Here is a 12859-nt window from a genome sequence, read left to right on the forward strand (position 1 = left end):
GGGAGAATGGCATTGAAATATGTACAATATCATATATGAAATGAGTCGCCAGTCCAGATTCAATGCACGATACTGGATGCTTGGGGCTGGTGCACTGGGATGACCCAGAGGGATGGTATGGGGAGGGAGGAGGGAGGAGGGTTCAGGATGGGGAACACATGTATGCCTGTGGCAGATTCATTTTGATATATGGCAGAACCAATACAATATTATAAAGTTTAAAAATAAAATAAATTTTTAAAAAAAATAAATAAATGAAAAGTGCTTTAGAAAAGTCTACTTATAAGCTTATTTGAGACTCTTAATTCTAACTTGAGATATAAAAATTAGTTTCTTATGGAAAATAAGTAATGTGAACACACATATGGGATAGTGGTAAATCAATTTTAGGTAGAAGAGACAGCACCGTGTTCACGCAGTTGTATCAGACCCATGGCCTTAGATATTCCCTGCTCTGTCTCTGCTTGTCTTGCCTGCCTAATATCACTGGTTTTGTTCTACTGTTCTCCCTGCCCTTTGCTTGACATCTGGTGTTCTCTGTCTATAGTTGCATTTCTATGTGTGTATATCCACAGTCTGGCAGGTTTTCCTCCCAAACAGTTTATTTATTAAACACTGTGGTCTCATGTCTGATCATGGACCTTCAACATGATTGTTCTTCCTGACTCAGTGAAAGAGTCAGATTCAAATAATCATAACCTCCTTATGTTTTAAGTAATAATATATGTAATCTAGGAAACCTCTGTTTTTATTGGTTATACTTCAAAGTCTTACCATATGTTTACTTACATTGAGAATATCACACTTTGGTAGCAATCTTTTTTTCTTAGGAAGATTCTGACTATTGGGGTTGACCTAATTTTAATATTCTTTCCATAAAAAATTCTTCTCCTAAAGTGGTGTTGGTTTAGTTGCTAAGTCGTGTCTGACTCTTACAACCCCATGGACTGTAGCCTACCAGGTGCCTCTGTCCATAAGATTCTCCAGGCAAGAATATTGGAGTGGGTTGCCATTTCCTTCTCCATCTCTTAATGTAATCCATTCTTTTTTGAGGGAGAGTATTAAGTTTTCCCTTGAACCACACCAATTACAATAATTTGTTTGTAATACTGTGTTATTATGATTGTAGCATAGATGGCCCAAACTGAGGCAGATAAATTTATGTGAGCTGGAAGGAAAGAGTACATGTAGTTGACAATAGGGAGTTTAAAAATAATAATTAAGTAAATAAAGAATGTTATAAGCCAGAGGAGAGTTTTTAGGATTTGAAAGAGAAATAGTTATACCACAAGTATGAATTATTTTAGTGAGTTTTGATAGAATTCACAAAAAAAGAGTAGCTTAAGAAACACTGAGATATTCGGATGAAAATTATATTTATGCAGTAGAGATGTATATCACCTTTTGTCATCATTTACCAATATTGCAGTCTGATTAAATAGTCATGAAGAGTCTTTCTGATTTTGATTTGCTTTCTTATTTGTATTTTTATCTATGTAAGAAATTCAGTATGATTATTTTTGTTTATTTGGAACTTCTTTTTCTATTTATAAATTACTAAAACATATATAATTACTAAATTTATAATAGTTTTATTTTACCAAGAACTTTGGAATTGCTTTGGCTCAAGGAAAAAAAATTATCTATTTCTCCATTTGAAAATGGGAATATGTGAATTATACAACTAGAAAATATACATATATATATATATATATATATTGTTGTTGTTGTTAGCTTTGGTTAAAGTTAAGGCTAATCATTTTAAGTGATTTACTCTAAGTAAAAATAAATCATAGCTGCTACAGTTGGATTCTGTTCCTATGAGATTTTCACAGTAGTAAATTCTGGGCAGGTGGCAGAGTTTTAATCAAAGTCTTCTACTTCAGGAAAAGGAATATTATTTTTCTTTGAAAAATGCTGCATACTGTATCTAATGTAGGTACTTCCTCAAATACACACTATCTAGGATGTCTTCTGGCATGCTTTGAATATAGAGTTCCTTTTACCATTGTCACCACATCTCTTGCAGACAGAAAATAAGATCTAATTCCTGTCCAGGGTTTTATAATAAACACTGTAGAACCTCATAGAAATCTGAATGTGCAACCTCATGAGAATGTTTATTTACCAGTGCTCTGGTAAAGAGCGGGACTCTGAACAGACACATTTGTATGAAGGTAAGTAAGAACTGTGAGTATACAAATATTCACATAAGTAGTTTCCTCTTTCTTGAAAGAGAGGAAAGAGCAGTCTTCTCTAGCCTACACACTACATTACTGCCTCATTTGAAAAAAAAAAAAGCCCTGTCATATAAAGATGTTTATTACTCTCATGAACTTCCTCCTTCATCCCTTACTGCTTCCAAACAGCTAACCAGGGTCAAGTCACAGGAAAGTCCAAACAAGAAATGTAGACTCACATCATTGAAAATGCTTCATAGAGTAACTATGTGTTTTGCTTTACTTACAGAACCAACTATTAGATCTGTGGCAAAGAACTATAAGACATAGCTGCTAATGTAGGAAAGATTGAATAGTCCACTTTTTCTTTGATTGTAGGTAGTGACAATGTCTTAACACACTCTGCTATTCTGGGTGTGGTAGCTTAGGAGTGAAAAGGATTTGAACTTAATTAACATTTAGAGGACTTAGATCTCAAAGTTTCTGGGAGGGGGATTTGGGAAGTATGATACTAGTATGTCCATGTTCAGTGCATATGAAAGAGCCCAATTAAAAAAAAAAAAACTGTGTACTGACTGATATGACAATTGAGATTTTTCTCTTTTTTTTTTATGTTTTAAAAAATATCTTTATTACCAGTGCTTTTAAACCCTGCTCCACCTGCCTTGGAGAATAAATGTAACTTCCAACACAACGTGCAAGTTTCTTTTCTTTTTATTTATTGCAATCATATTGTTTTAATTAATTAGTTTATTTTAATTGGAGGCTGAAAACTTTAAAATATTGTAGTGGTTTTTTCCATACATTGGCATGAATCAGCACATGTGTCTCCCATCCTGAATACCCCTCCCACCTCCCTTCCCGTCCCATCCTTCAGGATTGTCCCAGTGCACCGGCTTTAAGTGCCCTGTTTCATGCATCAAACTTGGACTTGCCATCTATTTCACATATGGTAATATACAGATTTCAATGCTATTCTCTCAAATCATCCCACACTTACCTTTTCCCACAGAGTCCAAAAGTCTGTTCTTTATATCCGTGTCTCTTTTGCTGTCTTGCATATAGGGTCATCATGACCATCTTTCTAAATTCCACATATATGTGTCAATATATTGTATTTTTTTTCTTTCTAACTTATTTCACTCTATATAATAGGCTCCAGTTTCATCTACCTCATTAGAACTGAGTCAAATGAATTCTTTTTAGTAGCTGAGTAATATTCCATTGTGTATATGTACCACAGCTTTCTTAACCATTTTCCTGCTGATGAACATCTAGGTTTCTTCCATGTCCTAGCTATTGTAAACAGTGTTGCAATGGGGTACACGTGTCTCTTTCATTCTGGTTTCCTCAGTGTGTATTCCCAGTAGTAGGATTGCTGGGTCATATGGCAGTTTTATATCCAGTTTTTTAAGGAATCTTCACACTGTTCTCCATAGTGGCTGTACTAGTTTGCATTCCCACCAACAGTGTAAGAGGGTTCCATTTTCTCCACACCCTTTCCAGCATTTATTTTTTGCAGACTTTTTGATGGCAACCATTCTCATCAGCGTGAGATGCTACCCTACTGTGGTTTTGATTTGCATTTCTCTGATAATGAGTGATGTTGAGCATCTTTTCATGTGTTTGCTAGCCATCTGTATATCTTCTTTGGAGAAACGTCTGTTTAGTTCTTTGGCCCATTTTTTGATTTGGTCATTTATTTTGCTGGAATTGAGCTGCATGAGCTGCTTATATATTTTTGAGATTAGTTATTTGTCAGTTGCTTCATTTGCTGTTATTTTCTCCCATTCTGAAGGCTATCTTTTAACCTTGCTTAGAGTTTCCTTCGTTGTGAAAAAACTTTTAAGATTAATTAGGTCCCTTTTGTTTATTTTTGCTTTTATTTCCATTACTCTGGGAAATGGGTCATAGAGGATCCTGCTGTGATTTATGTCAGACAGTGTTTTGCCTTTGTTTTCCTCTATGAGTTTTATAGTTTCTGGTCTTACATTTAGATCTTTAATCCATTTTGAGTTTATTTTTTATATGGTGTTAGAAAATGTTCTACAATCATTCTTTTACAGGTGGTTGACCAGTTTTCTCAGCACCACTTGTTAAAGAGATTGTCTTTTCTCCATTGTATATTCTTGTGATGACAATCATAATATACTCTATGAAGTTAAGTGTTAGTCAGTCAGTCATATCTGACTTTTTGTGACCCCATGGACTGTAGCCTCCCAGGCTCCTCTGTCTGTGGAATTCCACATGCAAGATTTACTGTAGTGGCTTGCCATTTCCTTTTCCAGATCTTCCTGAACCAGGGATTGAACTCGGGTTTTCCACATTGTTGGAAAATGTTGAGCCACTAGGGAAGCCCTACTATAGTCTATAAATGTATCCAATTAACAGGTTGTACAACTTAAACTTACACAGTGTTACATGTCTAATATAGTTCAATAAAAAAAGAAAAAAAGCCTAGGATCTTTTTTAAAGTGCTATTTTACTTTAGGGGAACTAAAATAACCTTGATGTGCAGTGGAAGAAATCACAACATGTGAAATTCCTTAAATAAAATTTTATTGACTTCAAATATGTTTGCCTTATGTTTCATGGAACTGAAAAAAGAAAACTATGTTTAAAAACCTGTCTGTAGACAAAGAGTTTTTGGACATGAGGCACTCACCCTGGTTTGAAATTTGATGTAGTTTCGTTTTGTATTGTTTCTCCCAAGAAAAAAATGTGGTGTGGTTCTAATTCCCAGTGCCTCAGAATGTGAATTTATCTAGCAATAGTCTTGTGGTGTAAGTGCCTGACAATCAATTTTTTGGAGTGTAATGTAAATAGCTAACATTAGGCTTTTGGTTGTCCAGCTAAGCGTTTCAAAGACATCCATCTTTAGCATCAATAGCTATACAACCAGATAAGGAGCCAGACCTCTCCATCCATGTAGTTCACCTTTTACAAAGCCCTGGGTGATCTATATCTGACCATTCACAAGACCGCAGATTTTCCCTCCTGTGATTTAGCTGCACTCTTATGTTTTAAATTCACCAATAAAAAGTGAACCCTAGGATACATAGGCACCCCATCACTGAGGCCAGTGAAGGAAGAATCTCAGAGTCTTTTTTTCTCTCCTCAACATCTCTCTCTTTCTCATCTCTATCTGTGTCTCTGTCTGTGTCTCAACATTTCCCTGTGTGGTCCCAGGCATGCTGCATAACCTTCATGACCCCTGAGTAATACACCTTCTTTTTTCAGACTTCTCTGCTGGTTGCTGCTGAGGTGCATCTTGCATTCATAATATGAACCACAAGGGTCCACTTAGTCACACCGTTGGTTCTGACTGGAAAAATGTCTACTGGGGCTCCCCAGGAGCACCAAGTGCAGGGGGTAGCAAGGATTCCTATTTAACAGCATTACTCTCCATTGGCTGAGACTGACATATTTACAGAGGTAGTGAAGTTATATATTTTCCCTATAGGGGTAAAAAGATTATATCGTTTTAAGAACTGATTTAAAATTTTGGGGAGGTTATTTGCTACATTAAAGCAGTTCCTAAAAAAGAAAGAGAAAATAAAAGCACAAGATGTCTTGCAAAATCTCAAGTCAACTGGTCTGGCCATACAGACATACCAAAATGAGAAAGGCTAAATAACTGGATGGTATTTTTCTATTTGACATTGATATAAAAAAAAAGGTTACATTAGATAAAGTTCCCTGGGAAAAGTTTAGTTGCTATATTCCTATGTAAACATAAAGATCACATGTCTTTTTGATAAATTATCCTAACCTGGTAAACTGTGTTTTTTGTGTGCACTTTAGAGTTTATTTTAAAACTCTATAATGCAAATAAAAACAGTCACCTGAATAATGAGAAGACTTCAAGGATAAAATGGACAGACAACTGAATAAAATAAATGATTTTCTCAAGCAATAATGCAGATTTCACTGTCTGATCTCATACTGGATGAAATCAGAATTCCAGGTCATTGTGAATAACTTAAAATTTCTTCCTTCAGATTCTAAACAAGCCTCCACAAGTTAAGACTAATAGTAAACAATGGGAACCAGGTTTCACAATTGTGTGACATTCTTTATTATGTAAGACAGTAAATCATATTGAAATAACTCAAAATTACATTCTAGTTCTAGTTTTACCACTAAAACTAAAAATGTGTGATCTTGGGGAAATGAATGAAATGTTCTCAGCCTTAGTATCTTCAAATATAATATGAGGATTCCTGTTCTTGTTACCATAAATATTAGATGTGATCCATTAAACTGTGGTTATGTGATTGGAATCTACTGTGGGAGTTTTGAGCAATGAAGGAATATAATCAGAACAAGATGAAAGAGAATCATATGGGTTAATAACAAGTTGTTATAGGCCAGAATAGAAGTAGGCATACCTGGCAGGAGGCTGCTGCAGTGGCCAGGGAGGAAATGGGGTAGGGATGATTAAATTTGCTGAGCAGATACAAACATTGATCTGGAATTGTTTGATCATTTACCCTGTGTTCAACTTGGTTAACACAAGTAGAGACAGCAGAATTTCTTAAAGGTATGAATAAGTCATAGAAGACTAGTAGAGGAGTGAAGAAGACTGTAAGCTTTATTGTCTGAGCAATGGCATTGAAGGTGGTATGTTGAATGAGATGGGGAACAACTTTTATATTGTGAAAAACTCTTAATTTTGTTTTATAAATACTAAATTGTTATCCAAATTCAAATGTCCAAAACTGGAGGTATTGCATATACAAACGTTAAAATTAGAGTAGGAATAGAGGCTCAAGACAAAATTGGAACTGCTTCAGTATTCATTTGACAGGAAAATGTGGAATATCCAAATAAGACCTTCAGAAAGAAGCCTCAGTGTGTTCTGAGACAGCCCAGGGGAACTTATATTCATAGCTCCATTACTCTTACTGAATGTGGACATTAGTTTAAGTTTGTCTCAAGTATTACACCTTTGTAAGTTTATATATGGTTTACATATTCATGGAATTCCCTTCTCATTTTCCCTTAGGATTCTGTCAATATGCTTATAATGTCACTTTTTACATTTGTCTGGGCTTCCCAGGTGACAGTGGTAAGGAATCCCCCTACCAATTCAGGAGATGCAAGAGACATGAGTTAGATTCCTGGGGCAGGAAGTTCCCCTGGAGTAGGAAATGACACCCCACTCCAATATTCTTGCATGGAAAAATACCATGAACAAGGGAGCCTGGCAGGCTGCAGTCCATGGGGATGCAAACAGTCAGACATGACTGAGCAGATAAAAACATTGATCTGGAATTGTTTGATCATTTACCCTGTGTTCAACTTGGTTAACACAATGTCTATGATACACTGGGATCATATAGATACTCCATACTACCAATTTTAAATAAATGGATACATAAAAGATGAAATTTACACTGAATTTAAAAGTTTTCCCCTTTGTGTTTTAGGTAAACTGATTCTAATACATGAACTGAGCTCTTATACAGACTTGATGAAACCAAGGAACACTGTAACAGAATGTGTCCTCTTGGGGCTGAATGAATGTGTCCAGGGTCAGAAAATACTATTTGTAGTCTTCTTGCTCATCTACATTGTGACTATTGTGGACAACCTACTCATTGTCCTGACTGTGGTGTTCAGTTCAATTCTAAATTCCCCTATGTGCTTCTTTCATGGCTACTTATCATTTATGCTGGTGCTACAGCTGCTAAGTAGCTTCAGTAGTGTCCGACTCTGTGTGACCCCATAGACGGCAGCCCACCAGGCCTCCCCATCCCTGGGATTCTCCAGGCAAGAACACTGGAATGGGTTGCCATTTCCTTCTCCAATGCATGAAAGTGAAGAGTGAAAATGAAGTCGCTCAGTTGTGTCTGACTCTTAGCAACCCCATGGACTGCAGCCTACCAGGCTCCTCCATCCATGGGATTTTCCAGGCAAAAGTACTGGAGTGGGGTGCCATTGCCTTCTCCGACTTATCATTTATAGATGATGTTTACTCTACTATTGTCACCCCAAAAATGATTATAAACTTACTTTATGGGAAGAAAATCATTTCCTTCCAAACTTGCATGACCCAGCTTTTTATAGAGTACTTACTTGGTGATATGGAGGTTTTACTCCTGGTGGTCATGGCCTATGACCGCTTTGTGGCCATCTGCAAACCCGTGCATTATTTGACCATCATGAATCAGCAAATGTGTGTTATGCTTCTTCTCCTGGCCTGAGTTGGTGGGTTTTTACATGCTGTATTTCAACTTCTCTTTGTTTACAGCCTTCCCTTCTGTGGCCCCAATGTCATTGACCACTTCATCTGTGACATGTACCCCTTGTTGAAACTTGCCTTCACTGACCCCTACATTATTGGCCTCACAGTATTTGCCAATGATAGGGTGATCTGTGTGGTTATCTTCATGCTCTTACTCATCTCCTATGGGGTCATTCTGCACTTCCTGAAGAATCTTAGTCAGGAAGGGAGGTGCAAAGCCTTGTCCACTGGTGCTTCCCATATCACTGTGGTGGTCCTCTTTTTTGTGCCCTGCATTTTTCTGTATGTTAGACCTCCTTCCACTTTACCCATTGATAAATTATTGACTGTATTCTGTACCATTATCACTTCTATGCTGAATCCTCTAATCTATAATCTGAGAAATGGAGAGATAAAAAGTGCCATGAAAAAGCAGTGGATCAGAAAAAGACAATGAGGCAGTGCAATATGTATCACCTATTTTCAGTGAAAAATTGCTGTTTCCACATAACATATGTATGCTTATTTAACTATAGTAAATTTCCCTCAGATTTAATGAAGTGGGCAGATTAAAAACATTTATTATATGAATACTTTCAATGATAAAAATATACTTTAAGTTTTTCATATTTTATAAGTATATATATTTAGAAAACTTTTGCAATTTCTTAGGAAAATATACAGAGCTTTTATACCAGGGTCCAGCCCTGGTTGGATCCAGGGATTCCCTCAGGATGATGGCGTTGGCAATTAGAATAGCAAAGCAAAGAGATTTTAGAGGCTCATTATAACTGGTTTACATGGAAAATCAATATAACCCGTGACACCAGATTTGCTCTGACCACGGAGGCCGCAGGTGCTCTCTTGAATCGCTGAAGTTGCCCCACCTTGGGCACCTTCTCGAGTGGGTCTTATAAGTCCAGGCAAGTAAGTGGTCTCAGAGGACCTCCGCACTCCAATTATTTTGGCCTGAAGGAAGATCAGAAGAGAAAAGGAGGAAAAGGAAACAAGAAAGAATGATACGAGGAGACCAAGCTTTGAGAAAGGCCCCTAGTTTTATTTTCAAAGGGAGCTTATATACCTTAAGTTGTGCATAGAGGATAATAGGGGGTGGGAAATCATGCAAAGTCAGCAGTCTTTGATCCTTATCAAGACCAGGCTTTCTTTTCTGCAAACTTATCGTATACAAATGGTTTAGGTGATTTACATCATCTTCTGGCCAGAAGGCCTGTTAACATTTTATGACTCTGATAAAGGTTTGTCAACCATAAGACTTATTTTCTATAAGAGTAATTATTTAAAAGTTTGGTGCCATCCTCCAAAGGTGTTAGATAAAGTTGCATTCCTATAGGGCATAGGTGCAGTGGGTTTTCAACAAAGGAAAGAATTTATTAGCTTAAGGGTCTAAAGTTGTTAGCACCAAGGCCACCACTTATTTTTTCTATGTACCAACTATATTAATTAATACACTTTCAAGGATACAATACAGGGGATGTGGAAACTTTGCAGCAAGCATTGGCTCAACAATGAAATCTTCTACTAGTTCTATTCTAACAATTTCTAACTCCCGAGAAGCTCTATACTATTTGAATATCTTAAGCTTCCCCTGCCTCTCAGGGTTGGGAGACTGTAAACAATCCTATGGGTAGCTGTAGGAGTCAGGGTAAACCTGTCAGGCAAGTTAGAGAGCCATCTGAGGGGTTTGGATTGAAACACTCCTATTATGCCCAAGAGGCTAATTAGCTAGAGCTCTAAGTTGATTTCCTTCAGAGAAAGGTGGTTGGGGATAGCCCCCCGTTAATGTCAGAGGAGTTGGTGAAAGTCGTAAAATAGTAAAACAGACAGATTCTGGTTTTGGGGTAGATGCTCAGGCAGGTCCAGGGGGTGCCTCTTGAGTTCTGACTCACCTTTGCATATCAGGCCTCTCCGCATGACCTTTGTCATGGATGGGAACTCCCATGCTGCCTCCAGGTACTTTTAAATGTGAAATTATCTCTGTTAGACTATATATGTATGGTCTATGTAATGACTTATCCTATGATAGTGCAGGGTTTTTCATGTTTCTATCTTAAATAATTCATTTTTTCAGAGTTAATATGACTCATTATAGATTTCAGACAAAGGAAATATGAAATAAGAAGTAGAAAATTGATTCACTCCTCTTTAAACAGGGACAGCCAATATTAATGTTTGAAGTTTAGCTTATTTTTGTATCTATCAGATATTTTATCACATTATTTTGTTCATATTGCTTAGCATATTAATGTAGAAGAATAGTGGTTTTTCAGAGTTACAGTATTAATCATAAAGATACTATGTGAAAATAAATTGTGTCAACAAGGTAGACATGCATAAAATAACTAAATTGTACTTATTTTCCCAAATGGGAAGTCATATTATCTCAAGTTTTCCAGCTTTGTTAGTGTTATATTTTCATAAAGATAATCACTTCCTCTTCCAGGTAGTTTAGAACATCAGATTGGACCTCTGCTATTTTTCAGTATCCCCTTACTCTTGTTCATTTACAGTGTTTCATAGCCTTCTATAGAGACCAGTCTCTGTCTTTCATGAGTAAATTTAGTGTAATCCATAATCCATGCATTTCACATATGTACTACAGAACTTGAGCATTATCCTTGTTAAAAAAAAAAAAAAGATACTGCATGTATGCCATTCTGATCTCTCTTATTGGTGAAATACAGATTATTAAGTAATAAAGAGGCCAGAATATATTGTTTTATTGGGCAAAGATATCATTCATAAAATCCTCTCTCTGTCTCTGTGTCTGAATTAGGCTTGAAACTAAGTATTATCTGCCCTTAATGTGTTTGGAAACATGTGATTGAAGAAACATTATCTTGCTTCCCTTATTTAGTCAAATTCATGAGAGGCATAAGTGTATGTGACAAAGGATGTTTTTTACTAGTAAATCACACTGCATGAGGAAATTTCATCTCTATTTAATACTTCATGATTTCTTGTTGTTCAGGTGCAAAATTGTGTCTGACTCTTTGCAACCCCATGGGCTGCAGAACTCTGAACTTCTCTGTCCTTCACTATCTCCCAGAGTTTGCTCAACCTCATGTCTGTTGAATCAGTGATGCCAACCAAATATCTCATCTTCTGGCACCCCCTTCTTCTCCTGGCCTCAGTCTTTCCCAACATCAGGGTCTTTTCCAAAGAGTTGGCTCTTTGCCTCAGGTGGCCAAAGTATTGGTGCTTCAGTTTCAGCATCAATACTTCCAATAAATATTCAGGATTACTTTAGGATGGACTATTTGGATCTCCTTGCAGTCCAAGGGACTCTAAAGAGGCTTCTCTAACACCACAGTTCAAAAGCATCAGTTCTTCAGTGCTTAGCTTTCTTTATAGTCAAACTCTCACATCCATACATGACTACTGGAAAAACCATAGCTTTGACTAGATGGAACTTTGTTGACAAAATAATATCTCTGCTTTTTAATATGCTGTCTAGGTTGGTCGTAACTTTTCTTCCAAGGAATAAGCGTCTTTTAATTTCATGGTTGCAGTCACCATCTTCAGACCCCATCAAAAAAAGTCTGATTGTTTCCATTGTTTCCTCAACTGTTTGCCATGAATTGATGGGACCAGAAGCCATGATGTTAGGTTTCTGAATGTTAAGTTTTAAGCCAACTTTTTCACTCACATCTTTCACTTTCATTGAGCGATTTCACTTTCACTTTTCACTTTCATGCATTGGAGAAGGAAATGGAAACCCCTCCAGTGTTCTTGCCTGGAGAATCCCAGGGACAGGGGAGCCTGGTGGGCTGCCGTCTATGGGATTGTAGAGAATCGGACGCGACTGAAGTGACTTAGTGGCAGCAGCAGCAGCAGCAAGAGGCTCTTTAGTTCCTCTTTGCTTTCTGTCATAAGGGTAGTGTCATCTGAATATCTGAGGTTATTGATATTTCTCCAGGCAATCTTGATTCCACTCTCAAAAGTCTTCTCCAGCACCACAATTTGAAAGCATAAATTCTTCAGTTTTCAGCCTTCTTTATGGTCTAACTGTCACATCCATATGTAAGTACTGGAAAAAACATAGCTTTCACTGTAATGAGTTTGTCAGCAAAGTGATGCTTCTGCTTTTTAATATGCTGTCTATGTATGTCATAGCTTTCCTTCCAAGGAGCAAGCATCTTTTAATTTTAGGGCTGCAGTCACAGACCACAGTGATTTTGGAGCCCAAGTAAATAAAGTATCCCTGTTTCTATTGTTACCTCATCTATTTGCCTTGAAGTGATGGGACTGGATGCCCTGATCTTAGTATTTTGAATGTTGAGTTTTAAGCCCACTTTCTCATTCTCCTCTTTCACCTTTATCAAGAGGTGGTTTAGTTCCTCTTCATTTTCTGCCATCATCTTTAAGTCTTCTCAAGCACAATGAAAGTGAAAGTGAAAGTGAAGTCGCTCAGTCCTGTCCGACTCTTTGC

This window comes from Bison bison, unplaced genomic scaffold, assembly GCF_000754665.1.
Source record: "Bison bison bison isolate TAMUID 2011002044 unplaced genomic scaffold, Bison_UMD1.0 scf7180017860102, whole genome shotgun sequence".
NCBI classification, from domain to species: Eukaryota; Metazoa; Chordata; class Mammalia; order Artiodactyla; family Bovidae; genus Bison; species Bison bison.